Source organism: Rattus norvegicus, chromosome 3, assembly GCF_036323735.1.
Source record: "Rattus norvegicus strain BN/NHsdMcwi chromosome 3, GRCr8, whole genome shotgun sequence".
Taxonomy (NCBI): domain Eukaryota; kingdom Metazoa; phylum Chordata; class Mammalia; order Rodentia; family Muridae; genus Rattus; species Rattus norvegicus.
This window is the reverse complement of record NC_086021.1, coordinates 144116643-144137424: the sequence shown is the minus strand read 5'-3', so window position 1 is coordinate 144137424 and position 20782 is coordinate 144116643. Positions and strand designations below refer to the sequence as shown.

At 37.5% G+C, this 20782-nt stretch overlaps 1 protein-coding gene and 1 non-coding gene across 4 annotated transcripts in view; both read left to right on the top strand.

Annotated features, from left to right (window-relative positions):
• The window catches only part of Pak5 (p21 (RAC1) activated kinase 5), a 308271-nt gene that overhangs the window by 19250 nt on the left and 268239 nt on the right, over positions 1–20782 (top strand). The window lies entirely within an intron of this gene.
• Positions 10320–10447, top strand: Scarna4l2 (small Cajal body-specific RNA 4 like 2). Its single transcript, XR_005503060.1, has one exon. It is a non-coding gene; the product is annotated as a small Cajal body-specific RNA 4 (non-coding RNA).

The window sequence follows — 20782 nt, the reverse complement described above, 5'->3', positions numbered from 1 at the left end:
CTCTAAACTTTGCTTCCATATCCCCTCCTATGGATATTTTTTCCCCTTTTAAGAAGGAGTGGGAGCATCCGCATTTTGGTTATCCTTCTTCTTGAGCTTCTTGTGGTCTGTGGATTGCATCTCGGGTAATGCGAGCTTTTTGGCTAATATCCACTTATCAGTGAGTACAAACCAAGTGTGTTTTTCTATGATTGAGTTACCTCACTCAGGATGATATTTTCTAGTTCATTTCATTTGCCTATGAATTTCATGAAGTCATTGTTTTTGATAGCTGGGTAGTACTCTATTGTGTAGATGTACCATATTTTTTAATCCATTCCTCTGTTGAAGGGCATCTGGGTTCTTTCCAGCTTCTGGCTATTATAAATAAGGCTGCTATGAACATAGTGGAACATGTGGCTTTGTTGTATGTTGGAGCATCTTTTGGGTATATGCCTAGGAGAGGTATAGCTGGGTCCTCAGGTAGTAGAATGTCCAACTTTCTGAGGAACCTCCAGACTGATTTCCAGAGTGGCCATACCAGTCTGCAATCCCACCAACAATGGAGGAGTGTTCCTCTTTCTCCACATCCTCACCAGCATCTGCTGTCACCTGAGTTTTTTATCTGACTGGTGTGAGGTAGAATCTCAGGGTTGTTTTGATTTGCATTTTCCTGATGACTAAGGATGTTGAACATTTCTTTGGGTGCTTTTTGGGCATTCAACAATACTCAGCTGAGAATGTTTTGTTTATCTCTGTACCCCATTTTTTTTATTAACTTGAGTATTTCTTATATACATTTCGAGTGTTATTCCCTTTCCCGGTTTCCGGGCAAACATCCCCCTCCCCCTTTCCCTTCTTTATGGGTGTTCCCCTCCCCATCCTACCCCCATTGCCGCCCTCCCCCCAACAATCTAGTTCACTGGGGGTTCAGTCTTAGCAGGACCCAGGGCTTCCCCTTCCACTGGTGCTCTTACTAGGATATTCATTGCTACCTATGAGGTCAGAGTCCAGGGTCAGTCCATGTATAGTCTTTAGGTAGTGGCTTAGTCCCTGGAAGCTCTGGTTGCTTGGCATTGTTGTTCATATGGGGTCTCGAGCCCCTTCAAGCTCTTTCAGTTCTTTCTCTGATTCCTTCAACGGGGGTCCTATTCTCAGTTCAGTGGTTTGCTGCTGGCATTCGCCCCTGTGTTTGCTGTATTCTGGCTGTGTCTCTCAGGAGTGATCTACATCCGGCTCCTGTCGGCCTGCACTTCTTTGCTTCATCCATCTTGTCTAATTGGGTGGCTGTATATGTATGGGCCACATGTGGGGCAGACTCTGAATGTCTGTACCCCATTTTTAAGAGGGTTATTTGGCTCTCTGGAGTCTCTAACTTCTTGAGTTCTTTTTATATTTTGGATATTAGCCCTCTATCAGATGTGGAATTGGTAAAGATCTTTTCCCAATCTGTTGGTTGCCGTTTTGTCATAATGACAGTGTCTTTTGTCTTACAGAAGCTTTGTAGTTTTATGTGGTCCCATTTGTCGATTCTTGATCTTAGAGCACAAGCCATTGGTGTTTTGTTCAGGAAAATTTCCCCACTGCCCATGTGTTTGAGACTCTTACCCACTTTTTCTTCTATTTGTTTGAGTGTATCTGGTTTTATGTGGAGGTCCTTGATCCACTTGGACTTAAGCTTTGTACATGGTGAAAAGAATGGATTGATTTGCATTCTTCTACATGTTGACCTCCAGTTGAACCAGCATCATTTGTTGAAAGCTCTATTTTTCTTCCATTGGATGGTTTTAGCTCCTTTGTCAAAGATCAAGTGACCATAGGTATGTGCGTTCATTTCTGGGTCTTCAATTCTGTTCCACTGATCTATCTGCCTGTCTCTGTACCAATACCATACAGTTTTTATGACTACTACTCTGTAATACTGCTTGAAGTCAGGGATGGTTATTCCTCCAGAAGTTCTTTTATTGTTGAGGATAGTTTTCGCTATCCTGAGTTTTTTGTTATTCCAAATGAATTTGCAAATTGCTTTTTCTATCTCTATAAAGAATTGAGTAGGAATTTTGATGAGGATTACATTGAATCTGTAGGTTGCTTTTGGCAAAATGGCCATCTTTACTATATCCTGCCAATCCATGAGCATGAAAGATCTTTCCATCTTCTGAGATCTTCCTCAATTTCTTTGTTCAGAAACTTGAAGTTCTTGTCATACAGATCTTTCATTTACTTAGTGAAAGTCACACCAAGATACTTTATATTGTTTGTGACTGTTGTGAAGGGTGTCATTTCCCAATTTCTTTCTTGGCCTGTTTGTCCTTTGAGTAGAGGAAGGCTACTGATTTGTTTGTGTTAATTTTGTACCCCAACACTTTGCTGAAATTGTTTTATCAGGTTAAGTCGTTTTCTGGTGGAACTTTTGAGGTCACTTAAGTACACTATCATATCATCTGCACATAGTGGTATTTTGATTTCTTCCCTTCCAATTTTTATTCCTTTGACCTCCTTTTGCTGTCTGATTGCTCTTTGGACTTCCTTCTTCTTGAGTTTCAAGTCGTTTTTGAATTGTATCTTGTATATTCTGAGCTCTTGAGCTAAAATCCAATTATCAGTGATTGGATACCATGTGTGTTCTTTTGTGACTGGGTTACCTCACTCAGTGTGATATTTTCTAGTTCAATCCATTTGCCTAAGAATTTCAAGAACTCATTATTTTTGGTAGCTGAGTAGTACTTCATTGTGTAGATGTACCACATTTTCTGTATCCATTCCTCTGTTGAAGGACATCTGTGTTATTTTCCCAGATTCTGGCTATTATAAATAAGGCTGCTATGAATATAGTGGAGTATGTGTCCTTGTTATATGTTGGAACATCTTTTGGGTGTATGCCCAGGAGTGGTATAGCTGGGTCCTTAGGTAGTACTATGTCCAATTTTCTGAGTAACCACCAGACTGATTTCCAGAGTGGTTGTAGCAACTTGCAATCCCGTATTTAGAGGTTAGGCAAGCCCCCCGATTAGGGTATGGGGACAACCATTCATCTCCAAATTTTTAACCCAGAATGGCTCCTGTCTAAAGAAATATGGGGACAAAGTGTGGGGGAGACTGAAAGAAAGGCCATTCAGAGACTTCTCCACTTGGGGATCCACCCCATAAACAGACACCAAACCCAGACACTACTGTGGATGCCAAGTGGTGCTTGCTGACAGCCTGATGAAGCTGTCTCCTGAGATGCCATGCCAGAGCCTGACAAATATAGGGGGGTGGGAGGGATGCTTGCAGCCAACCATTGAACTGAGCATGGGGACTCCAACAATGGAGGCCTCCAATAATACAGGAGTGTTCCTCTTTCTCCACCTCCTCACCATTATCAGCTGTCACCTTAGTTTTTGATCTTAGCCTTTCTGACTGGTATGAGGTAGAATCTCAGGGTTGATTTGATTTGCATTTCCCTGATGACTAAGGATGCTGAACATTTCTTTAGGTGCTTCTCAGCCATTCGATATTCCTAGTTAGAACTCTTGTTTAGCACTGTACCCCACTTTTTAAAAATGTTTATTTGGTTCTCTTGAGTCTAACTTCTTTATTTCTTTGTATATATTAGATATTAACCCTCTATTGGATAAAGGATTGGTAAAGTTTTTTTCCCAAACTGTTGGTTGCTGTTTTGTCCTATTGAGAGTGGCCTTTGCCTTACTGAAGCTTTGCAATTTTATGAGGTCCCATTTGTTGACTTTGATCTTACAGCATAAGCAATTGGTGTTGTGTTCAGCAAATTTTCCCCTGTGCCTATGTGTCTGTGGCTCTTCCCAACTTTCTTTTTTATTAATTTCAGTGTATCTGGTTTTATGTGGAGGTGCTTTATCCAGTAGGACTTGAACTTTGTACAAGCAGATAAGAATGGGTCAATTTGCATTCTTCTACATGCTAACCACCAGTTGAACTAGCACCATTTGTTGAAAATGCTGTCTTTTTTTCTACTGGATGGTTTTAGCTCCTTTGTCAAAGATCAAGTGACCATAGGTGTGTGGGTTCATTTCTGGGCCTTCAGTTCTATTTCAGTGATCTACTTACCTGTCTCTGTATCAATACCATGCAGTTTTTAGCACTGTTGCTCTGTAATACAGCTTGAGGTCAGGGAGGGATTCTCCCAGAAATTATTTTGTTGTTGAAAATAGTTTTCACTATGCTGGGTTTTTTATTATTCCAGATGAATTTGCAAATTGCTTTTTCTAACTCTATGAAGAATTGAGTTTGAATTTTGATGGGGATTGCATTGAACCTGTAGAATGCTTTCGGCAATATGGCCATTTTTACTATATTAATCCTGCCATTCTATGAGCATGGAAAATCTTTCCATCTTCTGAGACTCTGATTTCTTTCTTCAGGAACTTGAAGTTCTTGTCACACAAACCTTTAACTTGCTTAGTTAAAGTCACACCAGGGTATTTTATATTATTTGTGACTGTTTTGAAGGGTGTCGTGTCCCTAATTTCTTTCTTAGCCTGTTTTTCCTAGAGTACAGGAAGGCTCCTGATTTGTTTGAGTTAATTTTATATCCAGCCACTTTGCTGAAGTTGTTTATCAGGCTTAGTAGTTCTCTGGTGGAACTTTTGGGATCATTTAAGTATACTATCATATCATCTGCAAATAGTGATATTTTGGCTTCTTCCTTTCCAAATTGTATCACTTTGAACTCCTGTTGTTGTCTAATTACACTGGCTAGGACTTTGAGTGCTATATTCAATAGGTACGGGGAGAGAGGGCAGCCTTGTCTAGTCTCTGATTTTAGTTGTATTGCTTCAAGTTTCTCTCCACTTAATTTGATGTTGGCTACTAGTTTGCTATATATTGCTTTTACTGTGTTTAGATATGAATTGCTGATCTTTCCAAGACGTTTAACATGAAGGTTTGTTGAATTTTGTCAAATGCTTTCTTAGCATCTAATGAGATGATCATGTGTTTTTTATTTGATTTTGTTTATATAGTGGATTACATTGATGGATTTCCATATATTGAACCATCCCTGCATCCCTGGGATAAAGTTCACTTGATTATGTTGAATGATTGTTTTGATATGTTCTTGGATTCGGTTTGTGAGAATTTTATTGAGTAATTTTGTATCAGTATTCATAATTGAAACTGGTCTGAAGTTCTCTTTCTTTTTTGGGTCTTTGTGTGGTTAAGGTTTAGGCTTAATTGTGGCTTCAAAGAGCAAATTGTGTAATGTTCCCTCTGTTTCTATTTAGTGGAATAGTTTGAAGAGTATTAGGTCTTCTTAGAACCTCTGATAAAATTTTGCACTAAACCCTTCTGGTCCTGGGCTTTTTGGTTGGAAGTCTTTTAATGACTGCTTCTATTACTTTAGGGTTAAGGGACTGTTTAGATGGTTTATCTGATCCTAATTTAACTTTGGTACCTGGTATCTGTCTAGAAATTTGTTCATTTCATTCCATTTTTCCAGTTTTGTTGAGTAGAGGCTTTGTTGTAGGATCTGATGAATTTTTTGAAGTCCCTAGATTTCTGTTTTGATGTCTCCCTTTTCATTTCCGATTTTTTAAATTTAGGTTCTGTCTCTGTTCCACCTGTTAGTCTGGCTAAGGATTTATCTATTCTGTTGATTTGCTCAAACAACCAGCTCCTGGTTTTGTTGATTCTTAGTAGAGTTATTTTTGTTTCAATTGCTTGATTTCAGCCCAGCATTTGATCATTTCTCGCTGTCTACTTATCTTGGGTGTATTTGCTTCTTTCTGTTCTAGAGCTTTCCGTTTTGTTGTCAAGCTGCTAGTATATGCTCTCTCCAATTTCTTTTTGGAGAAACTCAGAACTATGAGTTTTTCTCTTAGCACTGTTTTCATTGTGTCCCATAAGTTTGGGTATGTTGTGCCTTCATTTTCATTAAAATCTAAAAAGTCTATAATTTCTTTATTTCTTCCCTGACCAAATTATCATTGAGTAGGTGTTGTTCAGCTTCCATGTACATACGGGCTTTCTGCTGTTTTTCTTGTTACTGAAGACCAGCCTTAGTCTATGGTGATCTGATAGGATGTATGAGATTATTTCAATCTCCTTGTATCTGTCGAGGCCTGTTTTGTGACTGATTATATGGTCAATTTTGGAGAAGGTACCATGAGGTGTTAGAAGAAGGCATATTCTTTTGTTTTAGGATGAAATGTTCTATAGAAATCTGTTAAATCCATTTGGTTCACAACTTCTGTTAGTTTCACTGTGTTTCTGTTTAGTTTCTGTTTCCATAATCTGTCCATTGATGAGAGTGGGGTGTTAAAGTCTCCTGCTATTATTGTGTGAGGTGCAATGTGTGCTTTGAGTTTTAGTAAAGTTTCTTTTATGAATGTAAGTGTCCTTGAATTTAGAGCATAGGTGTTCAGAATTAAGAGTTCATTTTTGCAGATTCTTCTTTTGAAGAGTATGAAGTGTTCTTTATCTTTTTTGATAACATTTGATTGAAAGTTGATTTTATTCGATATTAGAATGACTACTCCACTTTGTTTCTTCAGATCATTTGTTTCGAAAAAAAATTTCCAGTGTTTTACTCTGAGGTAGTGCCTGTCTTTGTCATTGAGGTAGTGTTTCCTGTATGAAGCAAAATGCTGGGTCCTGTTTATATATACAGTCTGTTAACAGTCTATGTCTTTTTATTGGGAAATTGAGTTCATTGATGTTAAGAGATATTAAGGAAAAATAATTTTTGCTTCTTGTTATTTTCGTTGTTAGAGGTGGAATTATGTTTGCTTGGTTATCTTCTTTTTTTTTTGAAAGAAGATTACTTTCTTGCTTTTTCTAGGGTGTAGTTTCCTTCCTTATGTTGGAATTTTCCATCTATTATCCTTTGTAAGGCTGGATTTATGGAAAGATACTGTGTACATTTGATTTTGTCATGGAATATCTTGTTTTTTTCATCTATAGTAGTTGAGAATTTTGCTAGGTATTGTAGCCTGGGTTGACATTTGTGTTCTTTTAGGGTCTTTATGACATCTACCCACAATCTTCTGGCTTTCATAGTCTCTATGTCTGGTGTAATTCTGATAGGTCTGTCTCTATAAATTACTTGACCTTTTCCCTTATTGCTTTTAATATTCTTTCTCTGTTTTGTACATTTGTTGTTTTGATTATTATGTGATGGGGAGAATTTCTTTTCAGGTGCAGTCTATTTCCAGTTCTGTAAGCTTCTTGTATGTTCCTGGGCATCTTTTGCTTTAGGTTGTGGAAGTTTTCTTCTAAAATTTTGTTAAGGATATTTACCGTTCCTTTAAGTTGGAAATCTTCACTCTCTTTTATGACTATTTGGTCTTCTCGTGGTCCTGAATTTCTTGGATGTTTTGGATTGGGAGCTTTTTTCATTGTGCATTTATTTTGCTGTTGTGTCAATGATTTCTATGATATCTTCTGCACCTGAGAGTCTCTCCTCTCTCTCTTGTATTCTGTTGGTGATGCTTGCAACTATGGCTCCTTGTCTCTATGCTTTCTATCTCCAGGGTTCTCTCCCTTTGCAATTTCTTTATTGTTTTTATTTCCACTTTTTAGATCCTAGATGGTTTTGTTCAATCCCTTCATCTGTTTGGTTGCATTTTCCTATAATTCTTTAAGTGATTTTTGTCTTTCCTCTTTAAGAGCTTCTACCTATTTACCTGTGCTTTCCTGCATTTCTTTAAGGGAGTTATTTATATCCTTCTTAAAGCCCTCTATCATCATCATGAGATGTGATTTTAAATATTAATCTTGCCTTTCTGTTGTGTTGGAGTATTCAAGACTTGCTGTGGTAGTAGAACTGGGTTATGATGATGCCAAGTAGTCTTGGTTTCTGTTGCTTTGGTTCTGGGCTTACCTCTTGCCATCTGTTTATCTCTGTTGTTAGTAGATCTTGCTGTCTCTGACTGGAGTTTGTCCCTCCTATGGGCCTGTGTGCCTGTGAACCTGTGGGCCGGTAACCCTGTGTTCTTAGGTGTGTCAGCACTTCTGGAGGCCAGTTCTCTCTTGGCAGGGTTTGGGTTTAGAAAGCTGTGTCACAGGGTTAACTCCAGGGTGAAGACAGGAAGGCTCCTGTTCCTGGCTGCTCTGTGGTCCCTGTGCCCTTTGTGCTCCTGGTACCCTCTTTGGCCAGTTATTGGAATAATAGTGGTCATCTCACCTGTGATCTTAAGAGTGACAGTATTCCAGGGAGACCAACTCTCCAGGTGTGATTTGGGTATGTGGGACAGATAGTCTTAGGTCTGGGGTGTAGATGGAAATAGTAAGCCAGTAAATGATTTCTTAAAAGCACAAAAGCTACTCTAAAATTAGATTATAGTTTACATAGACCAGTAGCATAATCATTTATTATCACTACTGCTTGTGAACTTTTATAAATATAAAAGTGGCTGTAGTAAATGAAATCCTGTGACGATATCACTCATATCAATTGAGTTCTATACTCTATCTCTTTTAATTATTGCAAGGAGCTCATGAAAGACAATGGGAAGAGCTACTTTCTTGACTTTGATTGAATCCCTGGGAACCAGAATGGAAGGTAAGGTTGCAGGGGTCAGTAGATCATTTGGAAATTTTAGGGAACATCATTAGGGGAGAGAGAAATCAGCACAGTGAAGTGATGTGGCTTGGTTCGTTACTTCGGTGCAACCAAATACACTTGACAAGATTGTTTATAAATAATAGAAATTAGTTTCTCACAATTATAATAGTGGTAAGAGCAGAAAGAGGGTGTTATGGGTGAGAGGGAATATTATAAGTACAATAATATAAGTGCATGCAGATGGCCTCTGTAACCGTGTGTGGCTTTCTTTTGTTAGTTTGTCTTTTTTTTTTTTCAGAGCTGAGGACCGAACCCAGAGCCTTGTGCTTGCTAGGCAAGCGCTCTACCACTCAGCTAAATCCCCAACCCCGGCTTTCTTTTAACATAGGTTAGTTAAGATATATTTGTTTAAATTAAATAACAGTCTTTCAAAAGTCAAAGATCTAGAGTTGAATAAAAAATGATCAAATTATTACCATATCCAGCATCCAGAAAGGGCAGACTTCAGGAGAGATATCAATGCAGTATCCTATAGAGGATTTGGACAAAGCTACATCCTCCTGGGACAGGAAGATAAAATAAAACAAAAAAGTTCATCTTCAGCTCTTTCAAAAGACACTGACCCTGTCCATGGTATTGTGCCTCCATGATCCAGTCATTTCCTTATGGTCACATCTCTGAATGCCTTCATCTTTAGATCTAAGCTCCAACATAGGAATGTCAGAAAGACACCCATATACAAGTCATAGAAGAAAGATTACCAACATCGGAATATTAAACTGGAAAAGCTGGAAATTGTGTAACACTTATGTTTCAGAATTCATCTCTCCAAAGGTGAAAGAGACAAAATGATTATGGACCACTTTTTATCAGTCATTGATTGAATACTGATCCCAAGATAGTTTAATCATTTGCTGCTACCATCTGAGATTTCGGAAAGTCTTCAGACTCGTGGAAGTTAGTTTGGATACATGGCAGTTGGAACAAGGCTTGCTAGCTCCATACTTGTCCCATAGCCTTCACAGATTTTTAAATTGTAATGTAAAATGAAGCAAAGCATTTATCTTTTGGAAATTTTATTTTAACAAGCATGGTTAGCAAAGAGCATTTTAATACTAACATACAATGTTTCTTGTACATAACTCCCCTCCGCATTCCATTTCCTCCCATTAGTGCCTGTTGTTCTATATATCCCATAGAACAGACGTAGAAAGATTCATGTCATCTATTCATAAGTGATTTTATACATGTGTAAGTCTATAAAGAGACACAGATGAGACAAAACATATAGCACTTATCTTTCTCACTGACATAATTTGCTCATAATGATCTACACTGGCATTCATTTTCCTCCTAATGAAATAGCTCTATTTTTCTTTGCTAAAAAAATTAATGGTGTATACAAACTCTGATTTGCATATTTAAAATACTTCTGTTGTTGGATTCCTAGATTTATTCCATAACATTGCTGTAGTAGTGTGTAAGTATCTCAGTGATATGTTGACTTGAAGACCTCTGGGAAATACTCAGAGGGAGTTATTACAGGATCCTATGGTATATCTATTGGTAATCCTTTAAGGAATATCTATACTAACTTCCATATAACTGGATTAATTTGCATATTCACCAGCAGTATATAAAGGTTACCTTTTCTCTGTATTCTAGCTACATGTATTTCTTTTTTCCCCATGCTGGCTGAAATTCTCTTGGGGTGAGATGAAATTTTGGTATAATTTTTATTTGTGTTTCTGATAGTAAATGGGAATAAATTATTTTTATGGTAACTAGACATTTGCTCTTCATTTAAAAACGGATTTCTGGAGGACCAAGAAGGCTGAGTCTGATGAAGCAAGACTTTGCTGATACACTCCTCCTAGACAAAGGGGTGGAGAGAGTAGCCCTTATTGGAGAAAACCACAGGGCTCACTGTACTACCCAACATTTTCAGTAAAAAAAAAGGATTTAATGAAACCATAAAGCTTCTGGACAGCAAACAAAATAAATAGGTAACTGAGAGAAGAGACAGCCTACATAATATGGAAAGTCTTTGCCAGCTGTATATCTAATAGTATGTACATGCGCGTGCGCACGCACACACACACACACACACACACACACACACCCCTAAAACCCACTGAAACACTAAAAATCCAAAGGACACTATCAATAGATGGGCTAATAAAATGAACAGACAAGTTCTCAAATAATAAAATGCAAAAACATTCTTTTGATTGCCAACCATGAGTGATTCTATGGATCCATTAAGGAAGACAAGAACAGCACATGTACAGTGGGTTAAAGGTCATTAAGACAGAATATGAAAGAGCATTCAACGTAACTTCCAAAAAAACAAGGCAGTATCTCTGGTATTGCTAAACTGTAATCATGAATGTCTAAGCACACACCATTTAATGTAATGGATCTAATGTTGAACAGTAGAATAGAGCATAAGAAGAATTACTGCAATTGACCTTGTGTTGAAAAAGTAAAACAAAATTGCCCTGGGAGAAAAGCATTTACCCATGTAATGCAATTACTCTTTTGTAGGGCATTGGGGACCAGCTGGTTACTGTCCTTTCCAAGGCATTTCTAGGACTTTGTGTTCCTATAAGTATGGTTCGGATCATACTCATGACCGTTTTTAAGAACAGACATCGTACAAGTTACAGGAAAGTTACAAAAATTAATACGTAAAGTTTTACCTATTGATACAGACAGTAGAACTGATTTTGAGGCTAGATCTTTTTAAAAGACCTAAAGCTAAAAATAATTGTTCATGGAAAATTAAGAGTGTATGAGGGATTCTGAGCACAAAGAGCTGCATATTCTTAGTCCTATTTACATTCAGGTAAATGATAAATGTTAGCAAGTCTTTACAAGTGTTGAAAAGTTCTTAATTAGGAAGCAGAGGAGAGTAGGCATTTGCTGGTTAGAAGCCTATGGTAGAATTTGAATAATAACAGTAGAGGTTTCTCTAATGAGAATGTATCACCTCAGGATTTACAATAATAGGTCAGAGTGCTTCCACCTAGCCCATCCAAGTTAACTGTGAAGTAAGAAAGTGGTTTCAAAGTTAACAGGTCATATCAATGATGGACCTTAGGACATTAAATTACTGTTCTTTAATACGCTAAGGTAATAAGCCTTGAATTTGAGGTATGGGTCAGTTTAAGTCATCATCACTGTTATAGAAAGAATAGTTGTAGGGTTTTTCATGTCAGGGAAAGGCTCAGATGCTATTTCAAACCTGGAATGGCAGAGAAGTAGACAAAATTTTCTTATACTTTCTGTGTAGCTAAAGGAATAAAGAGAAGAAACTTTGGGAACACGGTCAGGGATAGAGGAAGAGTGAGCTTTGGTGGTTTGAATCAGAGACATTAGCCTTTTCTTTCCCAGTTTGGATTGCCCTTATTGTTGAATCTAAGTGATGTGGTATCTGCTATTCTAGGGAGAATATCAGGCTTCCTTATTCAATTCCTTTACATTCGGGACTTTGTGTGGCTCAACTTTAAAGGACAACCTTCACATCTGGTCTTTGTGAATGAAACCTCCTGTAATAGTGGCAGTATGAATGATCTGTTGTGATTCCATTTTGTTCTGACTTAGTGGGCACTTTGTAAAAGGGAAATGCCATATCACGTACATTTTGGATTCTTCTTTCACATTGGTCTGAAAGACAATAGGTGTTATGTTTTCAAAATGTTTTTAAGAAATTATTTGTTTTATGCTCTTCACTGCTACAGTTGCACAATAAATTTCAACTAAAAGTCACATGAACAAGAACTCTGTATACATATTATCACTTAATTATATGAATGTCGAACTCCATCTCAAATTTCCCACCTGCTTGTCTTCTTTAGTACAATCAGCAGCCTCATGAGGTAGAGATCGTCTCATCTGTCCTTGGAGGCCACAGATATAAGGAGTGCAAATTAAATAAATCCAAATGTGTAGAAAAGACAATTCCTTTAAGAAATTTTGTGTGAGAAAAGTGAAGAAAGCTAAGAATGGAAGGCGTGGCTTGACTCGCATGTGACGCTGACAGGAAATAGAAGATTGGTGTTGCTGAAAATGCTTGAAAGTTGGTGAGCAGAATTTGTTTAGAAGGAGGAAAGGGAAAACATATTTGATAGAACTGGCCATTGGTATTGTCAAGACGATTCAGAGAAAGGCTAAAGTCAGGGTAGAATTACTTCCTTCCAAACCATCTTGGCAGAATTGCTGTACAGAACTTCAGCAAAGAGGCCTTTTTTTCCCCAAATGTCATCCATCATGAGAAGCAAAGGCAGTAGATATGGCCAGGTCCCACAAACAAAACAAGACAAAACCAGATTATTAAAGTGGGTAAAGGCACAATTAAGAAGTAAAATTATAGTCTCTACAAAAATATCTAACCCAGTACATTTCATTGGTACATTTCACACTACTTTGGCAGTCACAATGTATTGAAATGATTGTATTTGAAATTATTTATTTCCTGGAAAAGAATTATAATTTGCCAAAAATATTAGAGATAGATTCTTTCTTCTCAGCATTGTGTTATCTTGGCTTTTCCTCTTTCTGTCCTAATTTGCCATTGTGCTTTTGTTTCTATTTTGGAGCTCGGTAAGAAATAGATTTGTGTTGATATCCTGATTTAGACTGGAGTTAAAATGAAAATTCATTTGCATATCTGAAATCTAACTTAATGGGAGGAAAATCAATGATAAAACTGCATCCTAAATGATGCTCATGGAAATGAACTTATAGTGAGCTAGTGAGTCGCTACAAACTAGTATTTAATATATGTACCCCGCTCTTATCCTGCGCAGTTCCCCTTCCCTTAAGATTTCACATATAGAATCTATTCCCTCAGTGACTTATGGGATATGCTATTGTGCTATCCTACACAGACTCTTGTTCATTTTATCAGTTCAACTTTGGGAAAAGACATATTAAAAATTAACCTTGGAGGTTGATATGTACTATTTTGACTGTTACTCAGCTGTGGAATAGATTATGTTTCTTGTTATTCATATTTCTGTAGTCTTGCTATTTGCATTACATGTTAACATGATACAACCACTGTTTTGTTTGTTTGGGCACACTCACTGAAGCTCAAGAAAGAGGCAAACTTCAAATTCTAACTCATGATTGCTTTCAGAACTCCTGAGACCATGACAGTCCCAATATTCTCTGCAGACTATTATCAGTTATGTACTTTATTAGATAGGGACATTAGTCCAGTCTGTCAAGGTTTATTTGCTTTCTCTGAAATGCTTCACATTATTGAGCCTTGTCGAACATTAGCCTCTTTCTAGACACAGCCTTGTGGGGTAATATTCTCCTGCTGATATGTTAAATAGGATACTTAATCAATGATACTTGTTAAAGCATTATTTAACATTTAAAAAGACACAATACATAGACATCTCAATATGTATTAGGTCCCTGGCAATAGACTTTTGCAGTGGGAAAGAGCTTTGTCTTCTCTCTAAATATGGTTTTTGAAGGTGGGACTAGAAAGGCAGAGAACAGGGGAAGATCCATAAATGAAAATTATGGAAAGAAGGAACCTTGGTTGGCTGAGGGGAAACAAAGATTCTAGGTCAACGAACATAGCAGGATTCCTTCTGAAGACCAAGCAGGACAATCAGAAGTATCCTTTGGGTTGGAGAAGGGTGGTCAGACATCAGGAGTGATAAGACCTAATAACTCACTTAGTGTGATAGTTTTCTACAGTTGGGTTTGTAAGTGACTGCACAAGGGGTCTTGTTCGTAAAAGCATAGATACAGGGTCTAAAGCAGAGTTAGTCAAGCAAAGAATCTTATCTTTTTGTTCTTTTGATTTCTTTCTAGGATTCCAGAATTGTCTTCAGAAAGAATCTATAACCTCATTTTCTCTTCCAGGAAACTCTTCAGGCCTCCTTTCCTCTAGAAAAAGTCTCGTGAAAGCTTTCTTTCAGGCCAGTCCCAGAGTGAACAGAAAATGCGGGGGTATAGGAGAGGGCTACTTATTTTAAATTAGTAATTTTTCCTTTCTTTGCTTTCTTTCCATGAAAGTTTTTAATAGCTCACAGCAGAAGCAATTTGATAAGGCAGCTAAATTTTGTGACAGAAGTAGATGATGTCCCTCAGTATTCTGTGATTATTCAGGGACTACTGCAGGACACCAGTCATATCTAGCCTTCACCTGCTGTGATGTCCTTAATCAGGTTTGGAATCTGATATAAATTATGGGCAATAATCTTGAGATCTCTCTGTATGCAAAAGCAGTTTTTATAATGTTTGGGACACTGGATTCCATGCTCCCTATGGACCCTTACTAGTAATGCAAGTTGACAAGATGACCTACTTCCTTTGAAAATTGACAATCACAGGACTCTGTGGAGTTCAGTTGCCATCATCCTGACCCAAACAATGGAGTTAGTAGATATTCTTTAGGAACTGCCATATATTAGATCAATAGAGAATATTGAGTGAAGAGATAAGTGAGTTTTGCTGAACACAGTGGTAGATGTACCCTCCCATCCAACCCACATAATGTTAGAATGAAGGAACCAACTCCACATTGCTCTCTGGTCTTAAAATGCATGTCTTTGCATGCACACATGTATGTGTACACCAACCCTCGCTCACCCCACAACTAAGTTAAATTTAAAATTAAACACACCATGACAACTTCAAGCTTAATTTTCACCAGTGTATCCACTATAGCTACAGACTATCATTTTTAGACTATTATTATTTATATAGTTTTTATACCATAATTTTGCTTCTATAAACAAGACATCAGAGAATTGAGGGGAGTCACTAGGTCATAAATAGCAGCAAATATATAAGGGTTCATGTTTCATCTCCTATGATGCCCTCCACACATTGCACTGCTGTTATTGTGGTCCTTACAGAACAATAGCAGAACTGTGAAATCAAAGTAGTGATATAATTACAACTAAACTCACCAATGTTCTCCAGGAAAAGAAAAGACAATTATTATAAGATAGTCACAGACTATGGACATGAAATGCTGGTGAGCTTCCATCTACAAGCTGAAGATTCAAAAAGGCCAGTGATATACCACCGATTCCTGAGAGTCAGAGAGCTGAAGGTGATTCCAGTTTAATCTCAGTCTAAAGAGCTGGGAGCCTGAAGTACAGAGGCAGGAGATGACACTTCCACTTGCTCAATAAATCAGGTAGAAACCAAACCCTTCCCTGCATTGTTTTTTATTCTTTTCAGACCCAGGTGGACTGGATGCTGTAAAACTATATTATTTAGGGGTATTGGCTTTACACAGTCTATGGGTTCACATGCTAATCTCATCTGGAAGCAATTCCATGAACACAGAAATATGAGCAGGCATTCTATAGTCTAATAAGAGTGATGGATCAAATTAGCATTTACTGATGCAGGTAACCTTTGCATCATTCTTCCTCTGTTGATACTACTTATAGTAACTCCATGAGGTTTGGACTTTGGTAACCCCTATGTTTCTGGTGATGAGGCAGGATGTAGAGAAGTTTTAAAAAGTTTTAAAACTGGCCTTAGCCAGTTATATTTCTCTCCAGAAGCTGCCATCACAACCCCAGGGCAGTACTGACTTGAGTTCTTGTTTTCTCTTATTCAGTATTTTTTTTAAAGCAGACTGGGTTTTACACAGCCATTCTTGAGACTTGGAGAGTTTTCTCATGTGACTGAGCTCTCTCAATGACATGTATATTTTATGCTTTCTGTGTGTGAGCCCATGTGTCTGGTTTCAATGACTGAAGATGTGGCTGCCTGGTTTGAGTTACTGCAGAGTAGGTCAGAGTGGTCATTTAGCTTGTTCAGTAGAAAGGTGCTGGGTTTCATTTTCCTCTTAGTAATTTGGTGTGATTGAGTTTATCATGCCAGTGGGCAGAAAGGAAAAATTCAAACAATAGGAACAAAGAGAATTGCTATAGTAGACTTTTCAGCATTATTAAGACTAGACAGAGACCATGATGAGAAGGAAAGAAGAGTCAGCAGTCACAGAACTGCAACACAGGATTGCACATGTGAAAGCGATTGCTACTTCACTAAAATCTGGGGCGCTCTGGGACCAGAACAATGAGCTTGGTCTGGACTTCAATGTGTGCATTTGGAAAGTCATGTCGGGGTGGAACCATAGACCAGTAATGTAATTGGTAGTCAAAGAACCTTTCTTGCCAAGAATTCCCTGATTTTTACTCCTTGCATTACCCAGGGAATGTTAGGAGACATTCACAGACAAAATTTCAATGCAGATATTAAATCGGATTAATATGTCCAAGAAGAGAGACAACAAAAGTCTCAAGTGGTTTCCTGGTGGCCACCCTCATGTTGAAAGTGTCTTCAGGGTGAATGGAGTCTGAGGTTCTGAATTCAAAAATAAGAGAATAGTAAGACTGTGAATGAGAAAACATTTCAGTAAGAACTCAGTGTTTTTTTCTTCTTTCTTTCTTTCCTTCTTTCTTTCCTTCCTTCCTCTTGTCCTTTCTTTTCTTTTTTTCTTTTAATGTTTATGAATTTGGTTTTGAGTATACTCAAGACATAAAATGAAAAGCTATGAATCAATAAATCTCCAAATCAAGAAGAACTAAAGCTTTTAAATCATTAGAGTGATATTTTGTTTTCATTAACATATATTAATTGTGCAAAATAATAGATTTCGTTATGACATTTTAGAGTTACTTGTTTATATAAAGCACTTTTATCATCTTCAACTCTATTATCCTCCCTTTTATCTATCTCCATTATAATTAACAGCATTTTAATTTTCCTATTACTCTTAAAATAATTGTACACCATCCAATTCTTGGGCTCTGAAATCCCATAAAACGTGGTAATAAAACAGACTTTTAAAATGATTTTATATTATTTTTATGTGCTTGGGTGTTTTGCACAAACATATTAATTATAAAACAGAGACCAAAAATGACATCGGATCCCTTGGAACTGGAATTACATATAGTCACCATGTGAGTCATATGTGAGCCACCATGTGAGTGCTGGGAACTGAACCCAGGTCATCTGTAAGGGCAGCAACTGCTCTTAAACACTGAGCTTCACTCCAGCATCACCATAACCATATTTCAAGTTATGCTAGATATTGTGTTAAGCCTTTTATATATAATAAATGACTAATTTTTGCCATGTCGCTAATGAATGAAATCATGACTGAAACAAGTTTAAAGATATAGAAAAATGTACATTCAAATATTTTCCACTGGATCAATTCTCATTTCATAGCTGTGGTGCCTTTTTATGACATGTGTCAACTAATTTCCTCTCTCCATCCCATGACATTCTCTGTTTGATTTTCCTATTCCCACACCGCTATTCTTTCCACCTGGGTTGCCTATGTCCAATACCTTGTCTTAACTGGTTTATTCTTGTCATTCAGATCTATTAAAGCTTCTGAGTTTGAAACGGCAGTGTAATGTCCACCCTTAAAACTACCCAAATTAACCCAACATGTGGCTTCCTTGTTATTTTCTTTTAAATATATTTGGTATAATGAGAGCTTCATTTTAGCCATCTCGTATCTGTGATGATAATTTATAGCACTTGAATGCACATTCCCGTAATGACTAATGGTGCTTAGCTTCACTTTCTGGGGGACTCATGTTACATTTAAAAGTTTGAAACATGCTTAAAGATAATAGTCTGAAAGAATTACATATATCCAAGCATACACATGAGATTAGATGAGTTTCTAGTTCTGTAGATGAGGTGCATCTAGGGCACCCATGCTTTGTTGTGTTCCAGGAGCCTGAGTCACACAGAATCATACAGTCTTCACTACAGTGACAATATTTGCCCTCTGGCTGTAGCCCCTGATTCAGTGTTGCACTTGTTTGTCCACACACAAAAGGGACACCTTGCACACACACACACACACACACACACACACACACACACACTGATATGCATGATGTACATTGATTAAGTTTAGGGATCCTGCAGTTGACCAAATGCATTTTGATAGAATTTCTTTGGATCGAGCTAGTATGCTAGTTTGCACTAGTTTGTTCTCTATTTATAATAATAATAATAATAATAATAACAAAATAAAAAAGTTTTCTCTCCTTTTTTTCCAAATTATAAGAGCCATGCATTTATTTTGGAAAATCATCTATCTGTGTGAATATGAATATTTTAGTATCATTTAAGAATTACTGGATTGTCTTTGGAAAGTGGTTTCAAAAAGAAAAGTATGACTATGATACATACATTACAAGAAATGAAATTTGACATTTTGAGCCAGATTAATTTGTGGGAAGACGATCATTGGCCAGCACTTTGTAAACAATCTGGGGTTAATCATGTCCAATTTGAATATTCCATAGCAGTCCTTAGGCAGCTCTGTGTGATCATGCCATTGCTTCTGCTAATGTTGGGCCAGATGTATTTCTGTTGTTGCTTTGCAACAACAGAGTCATTTCAACGCCTCACCCCTGAATATGCAGCACTCCTATTTACAAATTTATATCTGTCTATAAAGTTATGTTTGGGATAAATAGTTACATCTGTGTATTGAATATTAATTTTGCAGTCTTACACTTACATATATGAACTAGTGAAAGGATTTAATCATTTATTACCACATTGTGGAAGTTGATTATCCTTTGAGATAGTCAAAGACAGGGTCCATTTCACAACTAGGGAATTTTAACAGGAGCTGGTTAAATTATTTGGAATTTGTCATGTCATGATAAAAGAAATATGTATCAGTGCTGCTGGGATGTCAAAACAATCTGCCTTTTGCGTATGCTTACCTAAGTGTGGACTCTTTCACATTTCTGGACTGTTTTTCTGCTTCTCTGCTTGTGTTTTTCTCAGGAAGCAAGACAGCACCACTGGTGGAGCCCTGAGTTACTTACTCGAGAGCCCAGTCTTTGGGAATGTGGTTTAATTGATCCACATTACATCAAAAACCTCAGAATTGTAGAGAACAGGGCATGTGGCATTTCCAAGCCCTGCTTCAAAGAAGGAAGGAATAGAGTGGAGCAGACAGTGAGGTAAAGGGAGTGATTCTGGAGAGGGCCTGGTAACAAACTTTAGCTATGGATTGTAAAGCTTCCAATTAGGAAAATGCTTAAAAAGTAAAATGTCAGCAGAGAGGTCAGTGGAATGCTGTAATAGGCTTTCCCAAAATTTTACAACCCTAGAAGGAAGAGGCTTCTCAGAGTAAAATCGAATTTTATATATTTTCTAAGAGAATTTTCCAAAAGATAGTTCTGGCGCATGTTGTGATAGGTAGACTGTGGACATAAAAATCACTAAAATCTACACATTTAATTATTTGGACTCTGTAGGGAACATAAGCACCACACCAAACCTGTGATTTCACAAATCGGCATGCAATAGATAAGATTAACTTTTAGTATGAGTTGATTTGAAATTAGTTTAAATAAAATAGTATATCTGTATGCAAATATGTGGATGAAATAAGGTATTATGTGAATAATTTATAATAAATAACTTTTTTGGGGAATTTAATACATGCATATAGTGAAATATCATCATCTCCACTCCACACCCTCCCCTCCAACTGGCCCATACTGTCCCAGCTCCTCTTCCAAAGTTTTTATTTTCTCATAGCCCAATATGTACAATTGGTGTGGCATATATGTGCATGGGTATAGAGACAATCATTAGACCATGGACAACAACCTACCAGTGACCACACATGGAAAGAAGAATGATTTTTCCTTCCCCCAGTAGCTACCAACTGCCAGTGGCTGCTCAGTTAGGAGTAGGGCCTTCTGAATGCCGCTCTCAATTCGTGGCGAAGTTTTGGCTGGCTTGGTCTTGTACAGATTTTCTTCAGGTAACCACAGCAGCTGTGAGTTCATGAGTTTAATAGTCATGTCTTGTTCAGATGTCACCATTTTATGACCCCCTCCTCTGTTCTATGGCCCTTACACTTTTTCTCTCTCCTCCTCCTCAATGGTCCCTGAGCATTGCTGGGAGGGAACTGGGTTGATCTCCTTCACTGCTGAGTAGTCACTTCCTCTTTGGCTATGTATGGATCTCCGTATTAATTACTTCTCACAGGAAAAGAAACTCCTCAGTGAGGCTAGGAGCAGCCTTAGTCTATAAGCATAAGCACAAATATTTAGAAAATAGCAACATAACTTAAAATGTCTGAGAAATGTTGAATCCTTAAAGATAAGGATTTTTGTTTGTTTATTTATGTGTGTTTTGATTTTTCATCTTTGTTTTGTTTCATGTTTTTGAGACACAGTATCACTGTGTTCTAGCTGGCCTAGAACTTTCTATGTAGACCAGGCTGGA